A 12,899-nucleotide genomic window follows, 5' to 3' on the forward strand; every position below is an offset into this window, starting at 1 on the left:
AACGCACCTGGGACCCGAGCCCTGCGCAGCCAATGCGCGCTGCGCGGGCCCTCCACGCCGATCGGCCCCTGGCCCCACGTCTCACCCGCCAGGTCCCCCGCCTCCCGGGCCGGCCGAGCTGGGGCGCCCCCGGATCCCGGCAGGTGCGGCACGCGGGGGGAATGTGCCTCGGGCGCCCCGCCTGCGGGGGTCCGGCAGCCAGCCCGTGTTTACTAGCGCAGCTTGGGCGAAGTGAGCGGCAAGGTTTGGGGCGCTCTGGCCCCTGTGCAGTGGACGTGGGTGCGAGTCAGGGTGGGCTCCAGACCAGAAACCGGGGGGCTCGTGCCCTAGCCTAATCCCGTCTCCCCACTCGGGGTCAGTTCTCGCTGGGCCTTAATGTCCTCATCTGTGAAGTGGGAATGGTGACCGTCTTTCCATAATGCTGATCCTGGGGATGAGCCCCGTGGTGTTGGCAACGTGCGCCCGTGGCCTCAAGGACTGCTCCGCATGCCGCCAGCCCTGGCCAACCCCGCTGGGCCAGGAGCCTCTGGGTGCTCGTTGGGGACAGGAAGGGACTCCTGCCGAGCCCACTCTGGGAGCCTCAAGGGTTTGGGGAGGAACGGAAGCCACCAGGGGAACGGGGCACGTTGGGAGAACAGAGCCTGGGCTCCGTGCAGCCACCCGAACAGGGACAGGGAGCAAAGAACCCTGCAGCCTCGCAGCCAACTAACTGGTCTCCAGGCGCGACCCGCCAAGCCGTTGGTCAGTATTTTTTTGTTGTTGTTGTTTCAGATTTAGTAATAGACACCCCACAGCTGAAAGGGTCCGCTTACCAGCTCCTCCGACTCCCTCGGGCACCGGGGAGCGGTGAGACCAAGAAGCTGTTCTCCCCGATGCCCCGAGAAATCTGCAATGCTGCTGCCCCGGCTGCGACGCCGATGCAGCCGACCGACCCCAGGGCCAGGCCAGAAGGCTCCGTCCCCGGCTCGGCCGCGCAGGCACCCGGGCCCGGCCCAGGTCCCGGCCCGCGAGGCCGCTGGCTCCTGCAGGAGCTGGAACTGTGTGTGCTTGGGAGGGCTGAGACTCGGAGCCGGCGCAGATCAGCCCCAGTCTCGCATACCCGCGGAAAAACACACGGAACCGGCTGCGGGGAGGACCTGAGGTTGCAAGCTCCGCCAGGGCCCTGCCCGGCGTTGAGCCTCAGTTTCTCCTTCTACACAGTGGAAAAGACAGGGTTCTGCAGTTTCCATGGGAGTCCTAGGGCGGGGATCTTGGTTAGGGGAGAGAGAGGAGGAGGGAGTCTGTAGCAGGCCCCCACCCCTATCGACAGCGCCTAAGAAATAAAATCCTTTGTCAGAGGAGGTTGGGAGGTGGACTACTTTTGTTCTAGACTAGACCCCCAGAGGGGAAGTTCCAGCTCTGCGGGAGGGAAGAGGGGCTTCTTCCCTAAGGTCCAAGCCAGCTAGGACCTCTTGTCTCAAGAAGGTTCAGACAGCCTGGGCTGACTTCTGAGAAAGTCCTTTCTGACTCCCTCTACCTCAACTCTATCCCTCAGCAGATCTCTTATCACAGGCCCTCCTGTCAAGTCTCAAGGCGCCATTTGTGCACCCTTGCCCACCACCCCAAGATTTCAGCCCAACAAGAGGGCACAGTCCTCCCCCCCCCCAAGGAAGCAGACCCCAACCCCACTTCTACTCGCAGATACCTGGGCTGGCCACAGATAGATGAACACTGCCCAGAGCCAGGGGCACACACAGGGAGACCCAGCCCCCCCCACCCCAAGACCCATGGACACACCCACTGGACTCCCCCCAACACATCCCTGTGGACACCCGGCCACGCACAGACCGTGGAAACCCACAGACCCCTGTCAGGCCTGTCCCCACAGGCCTAGCTCCTTCCATGAACTGCTTTGGAAAGAAGAGAGGTAACATGGTGGGAGGGCAGGAGTGGGGCAACCCGTGGTCCTTCTGTGCCCAGGGCAGCAGGCGCCAGTCACTCGGCAGGGCCGGCAGTGGCTGGCCCAGGCCACAGGGAGGCACTGAGGAGAGAGGCTGGCCTTTAGAGGCCTGGGCCTGGGCCCTAACTTACGGAGCGGAAGGCGAGCTAGTCCGCCAGCTGAGGGTGGACAGTGGGTACCGGGGGTCCTGAAAGGAGGCTCCGGAGGCCCGGGTGGAGCAGTGGCAATCGTGGGCACGCAGGAACTCCTCACCACAGAGGGCAGCGGGCGGACAGCAGACTGGCCCTGTCTGTTCGTCCTCCTCCTCCTCCCCGCCCTGGGGGTGGGGGGGCCACCGGAGGCCCAATTGGTCTCTGCCCCCACGTGACTCCGCAGGCCACTCTCCTTCTTTGTTGGTGTTTCTCTTCATTTAGGTCTATTTTTTTCTTCTAAAAGGGAAAAAAATTTCCCTATCTATCTGGGGGCCGCGATGGGGACGGAGGCCAAGGCACTTTGGAGGCCTTGGTCTGCTGGCTATTGCAGTGGGAGCCCAGAGGCAGGGACCCCACAGAAGCGGGGAGGCAGCCGGCTTGTTAGCAACTGGGTGGGAGTGGGGCTTGATTTACGGGGCTGCTCCCCCACCCGGCCCTGCAGCCTGGCCTCTCTCCCCGGGAATGGCTACCTCCTTGGGGCCTGGCCCAGCGTGGTCCAGTCTGGTCCAGCCATGGGAGTGGAATCAGGCCAAGCTGGCACAGAGGCAGGGGCATAGACAACTTAACCGAGGACCCTGCTACTTTGGTCCCCTCCTTTCACTCTTCCCAAAGGGGAAGGAAGAGGGGGACTATGGGAAGGCAAGCAGGTGGGACACCTCCAGTGCCCACTCCAGGTTGGCTTTCTGAAGCCCTTCATCGACCCTGGCCGATGCTCTGGATGGAGAGCGGGGGAAACTGAGGCGAGGCTGAGATAGCTCCTTGGGTTAGGTAGGCATCCAGGGCAGAACAGCAGGGCAAAGGCAACATTTTTTCACGTCCATCGAGTTGATTCTAACTCATAGCCACACTCTAGGACAGGGTAGGACTGCCCCAGTGAGTTTCCAAGACGGTCATGCTTCACCAGAGTTGAGTGCCTCATCTTTCCCTAAAGGGCAAAGGGAAGGGGGTTCTATCTGGAGATCCAGGCTTTCTGCAGTGGCCAGCGATGGCTCCCTCTCTTTCTAGAGTCTAGAAATCTAGACCCACACAGGTTCTGAGCTATCCTGGTCCACAGGGCCCAGGTCAGTCCGCCTTGTCCTCCTTCCAGGCATGCTGTGCTCCTGTGTGTGTCCCTCTGCCCACCTGACGCATACTGAGAGCACAGCAGGTGCCACGCACTGTGCCGGGCACTGGGGAGTATGCGGTGAAGCGAATGGAAGGAGTCTCTGCCCTGAGGAGACCCATTCCACCCATCTGGCTGTGGGGTGAGAAGGAACACAGAGGACTGGGAGCAATCCGTGTGGAAAACGCCCCTCCTGCCGCAGGAGCCCCTTCAGTTGAGGAAATGGGCTGGTCACAGAGATGACCTCCCTTAGCTGGCTTCGCATGAGAGGCCTTTATTTGAAACCTAGTTTGTCTTTTTCTCCTTGTGCTATTAAAAAAAAAAGTTGGTTTTTAAAAATCATTTTATTGGGGGCTCGTACAACTCTTATCACAATCCATCCGCCCATCCATTGTGTCAAGCACATTTGTACATATGTTGGCATTATCATTTTCTTTCTTTTTTTGCCATGATCATTTTCACAACATTTTCTTTCTACTTGAGCCCTTGGTATCATCAGCTCATCATTTTGCCCCCTCCCTTCCCAGGCTCACCCCCCCCACCCAATTTTTTTTTTTTTACTGTGAAAATAGATACAAGGCAATTATTTTGCTGGGAGTCATAATCAACGGACTCTCGTGATCAAGTATATTCTACTTGTACTTGATACAATCAGATATGCTGTACAATATGACAGACAACGTATTGCCAAACAAAGTGACAGTGACCTCATAATGATCCCTGTCATCTACAGAAATTTTTTTTAACAATTTATTGGGGCTCATACAATTCTTTTCACAGTTCATACATATACATACATCAATTGTATAAAGCACATCTGTACAGTCTTTGCCCTAATCATTTTTTTCTCTTTTCTTCTTTTACATTTTATTAGGGACTCATACAACTCTTACCACAATCCATACATATACATACATCAATTGTATAAAGCACATCCATACATTCCCTGCCCCAATCATTCTCAAGGCATTTGCTCTCCACTTAAGCCCCTTGCATCAGGTCCTCTTTTTTTTCCCCCTCCCTCCCTACAGAAATTCTTACACATCTCTTGCACATGACTGAATCGAATGAGACCGAAGCCCCTCCGTTTACATGTATGCTTTTTGTTTCTGGATTACAACCACCCATCTTCTGACTTTAAGAAAGGAGTATCCCTGCAGATATTCCATACCAATATGTCCACGGGGACAACATCAACAACTCATATCATCACTCTGTGTACTCGCTGCTGGGAGATTTTGAAAAATGGTGTTCCTTCCCTCGCCTTCTTAAATGGGGCCTCTCAAAGCTACGATGTCATGGACTGGGCCGGCCGGCTTGGTCAGTCTCTCGGCGAGTCCTCAGGCCTAAGAAAGAGTACCGCTGGAGGACTAATGGCAGACACTCGATTAAAGCTGTTCTGCCACTTCCTAACGGTGCGACCTGGGACCTAGCCCTTCAACTCTCTGGGCCTCCGAGGCGCTGAAACATTAGGCTACAGAGAAACAGTACGGGCAACAGGCTCCTAGTATGTGCTCAATAAGTGTTCATGAAACACGAGCAACTCACCGAAGGGCAGGTCTGTCATTAGGGGCCCTTTCCGTGGTGTTGAGTCTGTCATAACAACATAGCAATGTTTGCCCTTCTGTGATAGAGTGACTCACGTCAGCCTGGGGAACTCTCACGAGAGGCCTTCGAGGTGATAGGTCTCTAAGCCCACAGCAACCTACACAGAGCAAGCACCAGCATATGTTTGTTGAAGACCTGCTGCCCTGCTCCAGCCTCTGCCTGTGGGCGTACAGGTCGGTAACCCGTCCCTCCACTGTCCTGTCCTTTATTCTTAGGCAGCCAGCTGTCAATTCCTGCCACTATGCTCACCCTCCACCCAAATTTCTAATCAACCCTACATGTGTTTACTGAATCACTCCCTGCTCTCTGCTGCCCTCCCAGTGGGCACCAGAGGAGCCAGAATTGGCAGACTGACGGGGATGGCAAGCGCCTCCCGTGTGCCAAGCCCCACTCTCGCCAGCCACTCCTCCTGGCTTCCCCGCCCCCTGCCCCCACCAGAGAGCAGCATTACAGGGGTGAGGTATCCCAATGTGATGGGTGCCAGGGGTCAAGTCCAGATTAGCCTTCTCCATTCTTCTCCTGGATGGCCAATTTGTCCCCTCCTTCAGGCACCAGCCCAAGTGGTGCTGGGCCAGAAGACCCCCCTCTTCCAGGATGCGCAAGAGAAGGCTGCAGTCCTGCCTCCCTCTGCCCTTAGGCGAACAAAGCCCAGAGTCTCTCCCATGTGGGGACTTTCCCAAAGTGCCAAACCTGTTTCCTGGCCATGTGACAAGAAACAAGAAGAAATCAGAGGCCCAGGAAATGCCAGGGGGAAGAGAGAGGCATCACCCTGAGGCGGGGGTGGAGTGTGCTACAAAAAGGGCAAGGCAGACAGAGGCAGGCCACAGAGGATGAGGCTGGAGAGGAGGAGAGAGGGAGGACACGTACTGACGGCTAAACGGAGTGGATGGTGAGAGCTAGAGAGAAGGAAGGACCAGACCGAGGCAGAAAGTGAGGCAGAAAGGGCAGGGGCCCACGCACGAGTTGGAGGCAGAGGGATGTGGAGACCCTGAGCAGGGCAGCAGAGGGGGTGGCTCTGCTGGCAGCCACAGAGGCCGTTTCCGTTGCGCCCCTTATCAGCCTGCTGCCAGATGTTCAGATCCGATGCCAATGTCAGAGACGTCCATAGTGCTGGGTCAAGGCCGTGGCCACGGAGCCTCAGCTGCAGTGTGGGGAGGGGGACTGACTGGGGCCTGCATAGACCTGCTTGCTCTTCCCCCTCTGCCCCTGACCGGACCACGTGGTGGGTTGGTTGGGAGAGGCCAGGTGTTTCTGGGGCCCACTTCTTTAGACCCACAGCAGGGATGTGGGGAGTTCCTGGCAACACGTGGTCATGTTCATCTTTGCACACCCCCACATGCGAGGAAGCTCGTAAACACATGCACACTGATGCACAGGAACGTGCAAAGCTATGTCGCATGCACAGGGACAGCTCATAGTCCTGTGCCTGTTGGATTCTGCCCCCACGCAGCCTGCTGGAGGCCCTGCACTATATCAGTGAGTGGCCCCCTGGCCCCTCAGCTGAATCAGAGCTGGAGATGCGAGGCGAGAACCTGAGTCTCCAGGACCCAGGCTGTGCCACCTAGATCCAGCTGCTCAAACTCAGGCAGCTCTCAAGGTTCATGGCTGGGTGGGGGGACCTGGACCCCCCAAGTCTAAGAGGGTCTCCTGATGGAAAATTCAAGCAGCGCCGCGGGAGCTGAGGGGCTGCAGGGCTCAGCTGCAGCCTTGGGACAGTCTCTCTGCCTGCTCCTGGAACGTGCTGCACAGCTGGGGCCCCTTCCTGGGCTAGCTTATCACATAGTGCATACTCTTGGCCCTCAAGGGGTGACCCAGCCTTGCTCCCCACATTCCACTCCAGCCACAGCAGCCGGTGGGCCTGTGCTTAGAGGGTGGGCAGGAGCTACTACCACACAGAGCCGCCACCTGCCTCTTGGCTCCAGCCTTCTGTAGCCACCTGGGGCATGGGGCGCCTTCACACCTCTCTAGGGGTGTTCCTATCAAGAACGAAGCTGGTTTTGCCTCAGGCTTCCTCGTGGGATGTCCGGATTTGTTTTAGTCTGTCGCTCAGGTCTCTCTTTCTCTCTGTCTGGAGTCCGTGAGTGGGGCTAAGTATGAGGGGGGCTTCAAACTGTTCAAGGGGAAAATGGGGTTCCTCCCCAAATGCTCTGAAGTGCCCACAGAATACCTCTGCTCTTCTTTCCGACTCCCATTGGTCAAGCTCAAAGAAACGCAAGAGAAAACCAGGGCCCAGGGAAGTGGCAGCCCTGGATTTGTCAGGAGTGAACTGGGCAGTCTGAGCTTCTGCGAAGCCCCGCCCAGCCCCACTCCCCTTGCACTGAGTCGTCGGTCCATAAAACAGACATGGATCAGGCCCTGGAGCTGGGGTCCGGGTGAGATGTCTTGGGGTGGGGTTGGGGTGTGTGGGTAGAGAGGAAGTTGGGGCTGGAGGTCTCCCAGCTGGAGGGCCTTCTTCCTGTTTGTAGGGAAGTGACTGCCTCAGAAAGTGACTCAAGGGAGAGGAGGGAGGCCATGGTGACTTCCAGGAAGCTGGCCAAAGGCCCGAGGCCACCCTCCCGGTACCCACTTGGGGCCCTCCGGCCCTGGCTTAAAATAGTGCAGTTCCTCCACAGCCCAGATGCCAGAGAAAGAACTGTTGGCTGCCGCTTTTGTGGACGCATCGCTACTCCCTTCCCCACCCCCACCAGCCTGTCGCCTGGTGAGGAAGAGATTAATCAATCCAACCCTTGCCCAGAAAGAGGCCAACAATATGAGTGTGTGTGGGCAGGGGGGAGGATGGTTGTGGAGAACACACGAGTTCCTGAACCAGAAGCCTTAGATTCCAATCTCTGCTTGAAGGCAAGAAGGTTACAAGAATTCAGGGCTGGTCCAGGTTGTTTCCCCTGCCTTGCTTTCTATTACGGAAAATGGAGCACGTGTGGCTTTCAACCTTCCAGAACCCCGACAGGCATAAAGTGCACCTTCCAAAAATGGGCATTTCCCACACCGTCTTTCTTCTTCTGGATATGCCACAAACTCTTCACCCTGAGGAAGAGCATTCTGGGAGCTTGCCTCAGTGCGTATACTGCTCCTAGGACTAGGTGTTAAGTGGGAGCTTGCGAGGAGGGCAAGGATGGGGCTGTGGTCTCCATGGTGAGACTTGTTGCCAAGGGAACAAGACTCCAAGAGTCCTGGGTCTGGCAATTGGGCACTTTTGCCACAAGATTCCAGGGAGGCTTATGATGACTGTGGACTACCCCAATGGGCAGCCAGGTCATGGGCGGAGCAGCAGCTCCTGACTGCTGGGTTTCTGCTCTTCTGGGCTCCTCATCCAGCTTCCATTTCTGGATCATCTTCTTTGTGCCCCTCTCTAGAGGCTTACCTTGGCCAATCTTCTGCAAACTCCAGACACAGGCACTGGCACCTCCACTGGTTTGACAGGGAAGTGGGCTCCGAGTCAAGGTCATGGCACAACTGAGGGAAAAAGCTGGGATTTGAACTCAGGGGGCGAGACCCTTGAATGGATGCGTTCATACAAGTTGCTGGAGGGAAGTGACCCCTGAGAGGGCTTCCTGCCACCACACTCAAGCCTCCACTGTTGTGGCTCCTTCAGAGATGATCCCTCATGAGGGCTGGTTTGCCTAAGGACAAGGATCTCAGCACAGATGCGGCCAGAGAATGGGCCCTCATCCAGTGCTGGCTTGTAATCATCTTAGAGGTCACACTAGTTATGTAACCTTAGGCAAGTAAGTTACTAACATTTCTTATCTCTTGAACACACATAAAATGCTTAGCCCAGTGCTTGTGCCTGGCGCTATGTTAGCCAATTACTTTATATTCTTTTCTTTCAGGCATTGCCTGACATCCCTAGAAACCAGAAGCCGTTTTAGTGAGGTTAGAAGTTTATCAATCTCAGAGTAGGGTCTTCAATTTTATTCCTTGGAATACTGACCCAACAGAATTCGTTTCCTTCAGGTCAGACTTCTCAATGCTTCAAAATGCCTATGAAGGTTGGGAAATCCAGGGAGGTACCTCATAGGAGGTCTATGTTCTAAGAAATCAAAGAGATGGAATGTCTGTAGCATTCTACCTTTGGGGAAGTCTTGCTTTTCAGCTCAGTTTGATAGGATCTGTTCATTCACCCCACTTACAGAAATCGTTTATTTCGCCTTTTTTTTAAAGTAGCAAAAAGTTCAACCGAAGGCCATTACTAAGCTTTGTAACAAACTCCAGACATTCACATTCAGCACCAAACTGCTAGTGCTGAGCAGGGAGGAAGCCTGTTGTAACTTTGGTATCAGATAGACCTGGATTCAAAAGCCGACTCTGCCACTTACTCACATGTCATTTTAGGCAAATGGCTTAGCTTCCTTGAGCCTCAATTTTCTTAGGACTAAAACTGGGCAGAGACGGACACCTCACAGAAGTTATGAGTCCAGGTGACGACGCAGGGAACTCAAAGGTGATCAGCGAATGTGCTCCTTCTCTTTCTGGCACCTTTGTCTAGCTGTTCCCTCTTGTGGAACTAGGAGGACAATCTATTAATCAATCTGTTCTGCAGTGTTCCCTTTGTCCTAAAACCATCTCTTTTCAAAGCTCAAGGGCTCTCTAGCCCCTTGTCAGGAAGCTGAGGTTTGGGAAGGCAGCTGGGCTTTCCCTCATTCCACATGACAATTTAATAAGATTTTGGTCAGCCTCTCCCCCGCCCCCCCCCGCCTTTATCTTCCAAGATTGAAGAGCCTTCACGTCATCCCTGAATTTTATGTTGAATGTCAACCCAAATTCTACCACTTCTTTAATGACAGCAGCAGCAGGCTCACAGGAGAGTTGGGAAGATCTTGGTTCAACTCCTGTATTACCATTTCCTATGTGACGCTGGGCAAGTCCCTTGACCTTTTAGAGTCTCCATTTTCTCAGCTATCCAGTCTTATTAATAGACATCATGTATTTTCTTGGGTCCGAATCTGCTACGTCAACAGTGACACACCAAGCAGGCCATCACCAGCACACTGCCACCCCTGAAGGGCATCCCTCTTCCCTGAGGCTTAGCAGATGGCTTCTCCCTCACCCACTCCTCCCAAGTGCCTGAACGTGGCATTCAAGGTTTAGCTCTCATTAATCCCATCTGCCACCACGTTCCTTGTTACACCTGAACAGAATGTTTTCCAGACTCAGAGCTGGGCCTCTGCCAAAGGGATTTGGCTCCTCTATCTGGTCTGTCCTCTTTTCTGCCTGGTGACTTCCTTCGAGGTTCACCCTTAAACATTCACCTGTAAAGTCCTTCCTGATTCTTAAGTGGAACCACCTCACCCTCCCTCCTCTGGGTCCTTCCTGCCCCACAGAGCAGAGGAAGGACTGCTACCAGGGTTCCAGTTAACAAATGCATGGGGTTATCCCAAATATATTTAATCTCTCTCTATGATCCGTGCATGCTATAGATAAGCTGTTTCAGTAAAGTATGTCTATGTCTCCTGAGGATGCCACAAAGAATGGGTCCAATAAAAACGGTGCCTTCCAAGGGGAAATACTGAGCCAGGTAAATGTACAGCAGAGGACAGACAGCTTGGAAGGTTATGGTGACTGTTTTGGGGGATTCCAAAGTGGTCATCTTGAACTTTTCTGAAGTACACAGGATGATCATGGGGATTTAAAATTGAGCTGCACTGGTGAAAAAAAGGTCGGGGAAGCTGCAACGAGGAATCACAGCTAACCGAAGGCAGCATGGCGGTCCCGTAACCGTTTCATCGGGAAGCCTTACTTCATTCACTCTACAGCCCTGGTCTTGCCACTTCAGATTTCTTGTTGTTGCCCAACTCAATGAACACTGAAAAGGAAGATGACTTAAGCCCCTCAAAGATGCCACAATTGTTCATTTGACATGGTGTAAATGGAAAAGCACACACTTCTCGGGAGAAGTGCAGAGACCTACATGGAGGATATGCTGAGAAACAATAGCTTCACATTTTGATGTTTTAATAATAAAGGTTTCTATGGGTTTATAGTAATACTTTTGGACTTAACCTTCATACATCCCTAATTACAACCTTGATCCCACAGTACTACAAAAAGACTATGTCTCTCACGAGACTCAGTTCCTTGGGGGAGCCTTCATCTCTTAAGCAGTTTCTTCATTTTCATTGAAAAAAGGAAAAGCAATAACCCTACAAGTTCAAGAAGGTCCAGATGTGTAAAAAAGTCTCAGCAGGGTGCCTGGCACACAGCGAAGGTACCTTAGTCAGTGCTGGCCCACTGATTCCCATACATGATACATCTTTCCCGCTGAACTCTTAGCAATAGAACTGGGGTGAGTGTAAGCTATGGGCAGGAACAGTAGATCTGAAGACAAGCCAGCTCTTTGGCACACCCCCTTGTCCCTCCCCCAAACCCCACACAAGTGTCACAGACGGATGCCATGTGCAGAAGGATTCACATTTATTGGTTCAAATACAGTACCTAACATTTGCTAAACATGCATTTCACACTAATTGGTCACATTTCCACAGGTAGTCAATTCACAGAACAGGGTCCATCCCTTGCCTGCTGACAGGATGGGAGGTAGCAGAGGGCCTGGGTAGCCTGCAGAGCCCGTCATCTATCTTTGGGTCATGCTGAGCTGATGGAGCTCCGCTGGCAGGCTGCCCTTGGCTGGTCCTTTGGGGACAAGGGCTCAAATACATCTCGTGTGCTTGACTCCTACACAAGACTGTGGGTGGAGGGAGGCCTGGGGTAGAGCCCCTGAAGGTGGCACTTTGGGAAGTGGTGCCCCCTATGCCTTGGAGCACAGCAAGGAAATGCAGGCCTCTACAAGGGGTGGCTAGTTCCTGGCCAGGCAGGTGGGGAGGACTCCCCAGACACAGTCCAGACATTACAATGCAGCCACAGGCCCCTATCGCATGCCTGGGATGGTAACACAGACAAAAACACCAACACCCCAGGGCAGGCGGGCTTTCTCTCCCGACAGAAACATGTAAACAGAGATGGAGCTCCGGTATTCTTTTCCCACAGGATTCTCCAAAGGAATCGACCAGGATGTCATTCAAGAGGTAGTTCTGTTCCCCCACCCCCACCCCCACGAATGAGTCCACATCATTATCATTTATTATAAGACGTATTAGAGAAAGAAAACAATGGTGACCAACGGGCAACGATGATCCCTTGGCTGGCGGGGCTGGTTCCAGTTTCCGGAGACTGACCTCCACCAGTACCACGACTTTTCTTCTTGGGCTTGGAGCTGACTCAGGTCCAATTAGAAGCTTCCTTGGGCCCACAGCTGATTCCTGAGCAGGCTGTGGACCCAAGGGGCAGGCCAGATGGGAACTGGGCTGTGCAGAGGGAGGCGACTTCTGAAGAACTGGGAGAGGCGGGGACCCCACAGCACTTGCCATATGAAAATCAGAAGCCTTCAAGTCTCATGGCAGCCCAGGCCTGGCCAGAGGAAGCCCCAGTTTGCTCCCCAAGTGTCAGGAGGCCAGAGAAGTGGACTCCTGCCTCTGAGGAAATAGTCCAAGTATGGCTCCCAAGCCCCAGGTACAAGTTGCCTGTGGTAGCCAAGAGAGGGGTTTCTGGGGACCCTGTAATTAAATACACATCCCTGAGCAATGGCCCTAGAAACCCTTGTCTCCGGGCTGACCAGTTTCCAGCACCTGGTGGAATGATTGCCATTTCTCATCCTGAGACACAGATAAGACATCATTTCACAGACACTGGACAGAGATGCTTCAAGCCAGGAAAAAGGGAGGAATTCTCAACGGCAAAGGCAGAGGGGAGTGCAAGGGGAGGGGGATGCTCATGGATCAAAGGGGGGAGGAAGAGCACTGGGGGGCTTTTTTTTTGTTTCTTTTCTTTTTTTCTTTTTTTTTGTTTGATTTACTTTTACAAAATCAAGAAAGAACAATTCAAAGTTTAATAAAAGGGTTGATCTGAAAGACTGGATTCCATAAAATAATCACAAAATTTTTAAAAGCAACAAGGGAAAGGAAAAAAAAAAAAAAGGACATAGACCTGGAGCCCAAAGCTAAAGTCTTGGAACCACTGCTCAAATTCCTGCCCTGCTCAGGGTCCCTTTACTTTGGCCAATCTT

Source organism: Tenrec ecaudatus, chromosome 10, assembly GCF_050624435.1.
Source record: "Tenrec ecaudatus isolate mTenEca1 chromosome 10, mTenEca1.hap1, whole genome shotgun sequence".
NCBI classification, from domain to species: Eukaryota; Metazoa; Chordata; class Mammalia; order Afrosoricida; family Tenrecidae; genus Tenrec; species Tenrec ecaudatus.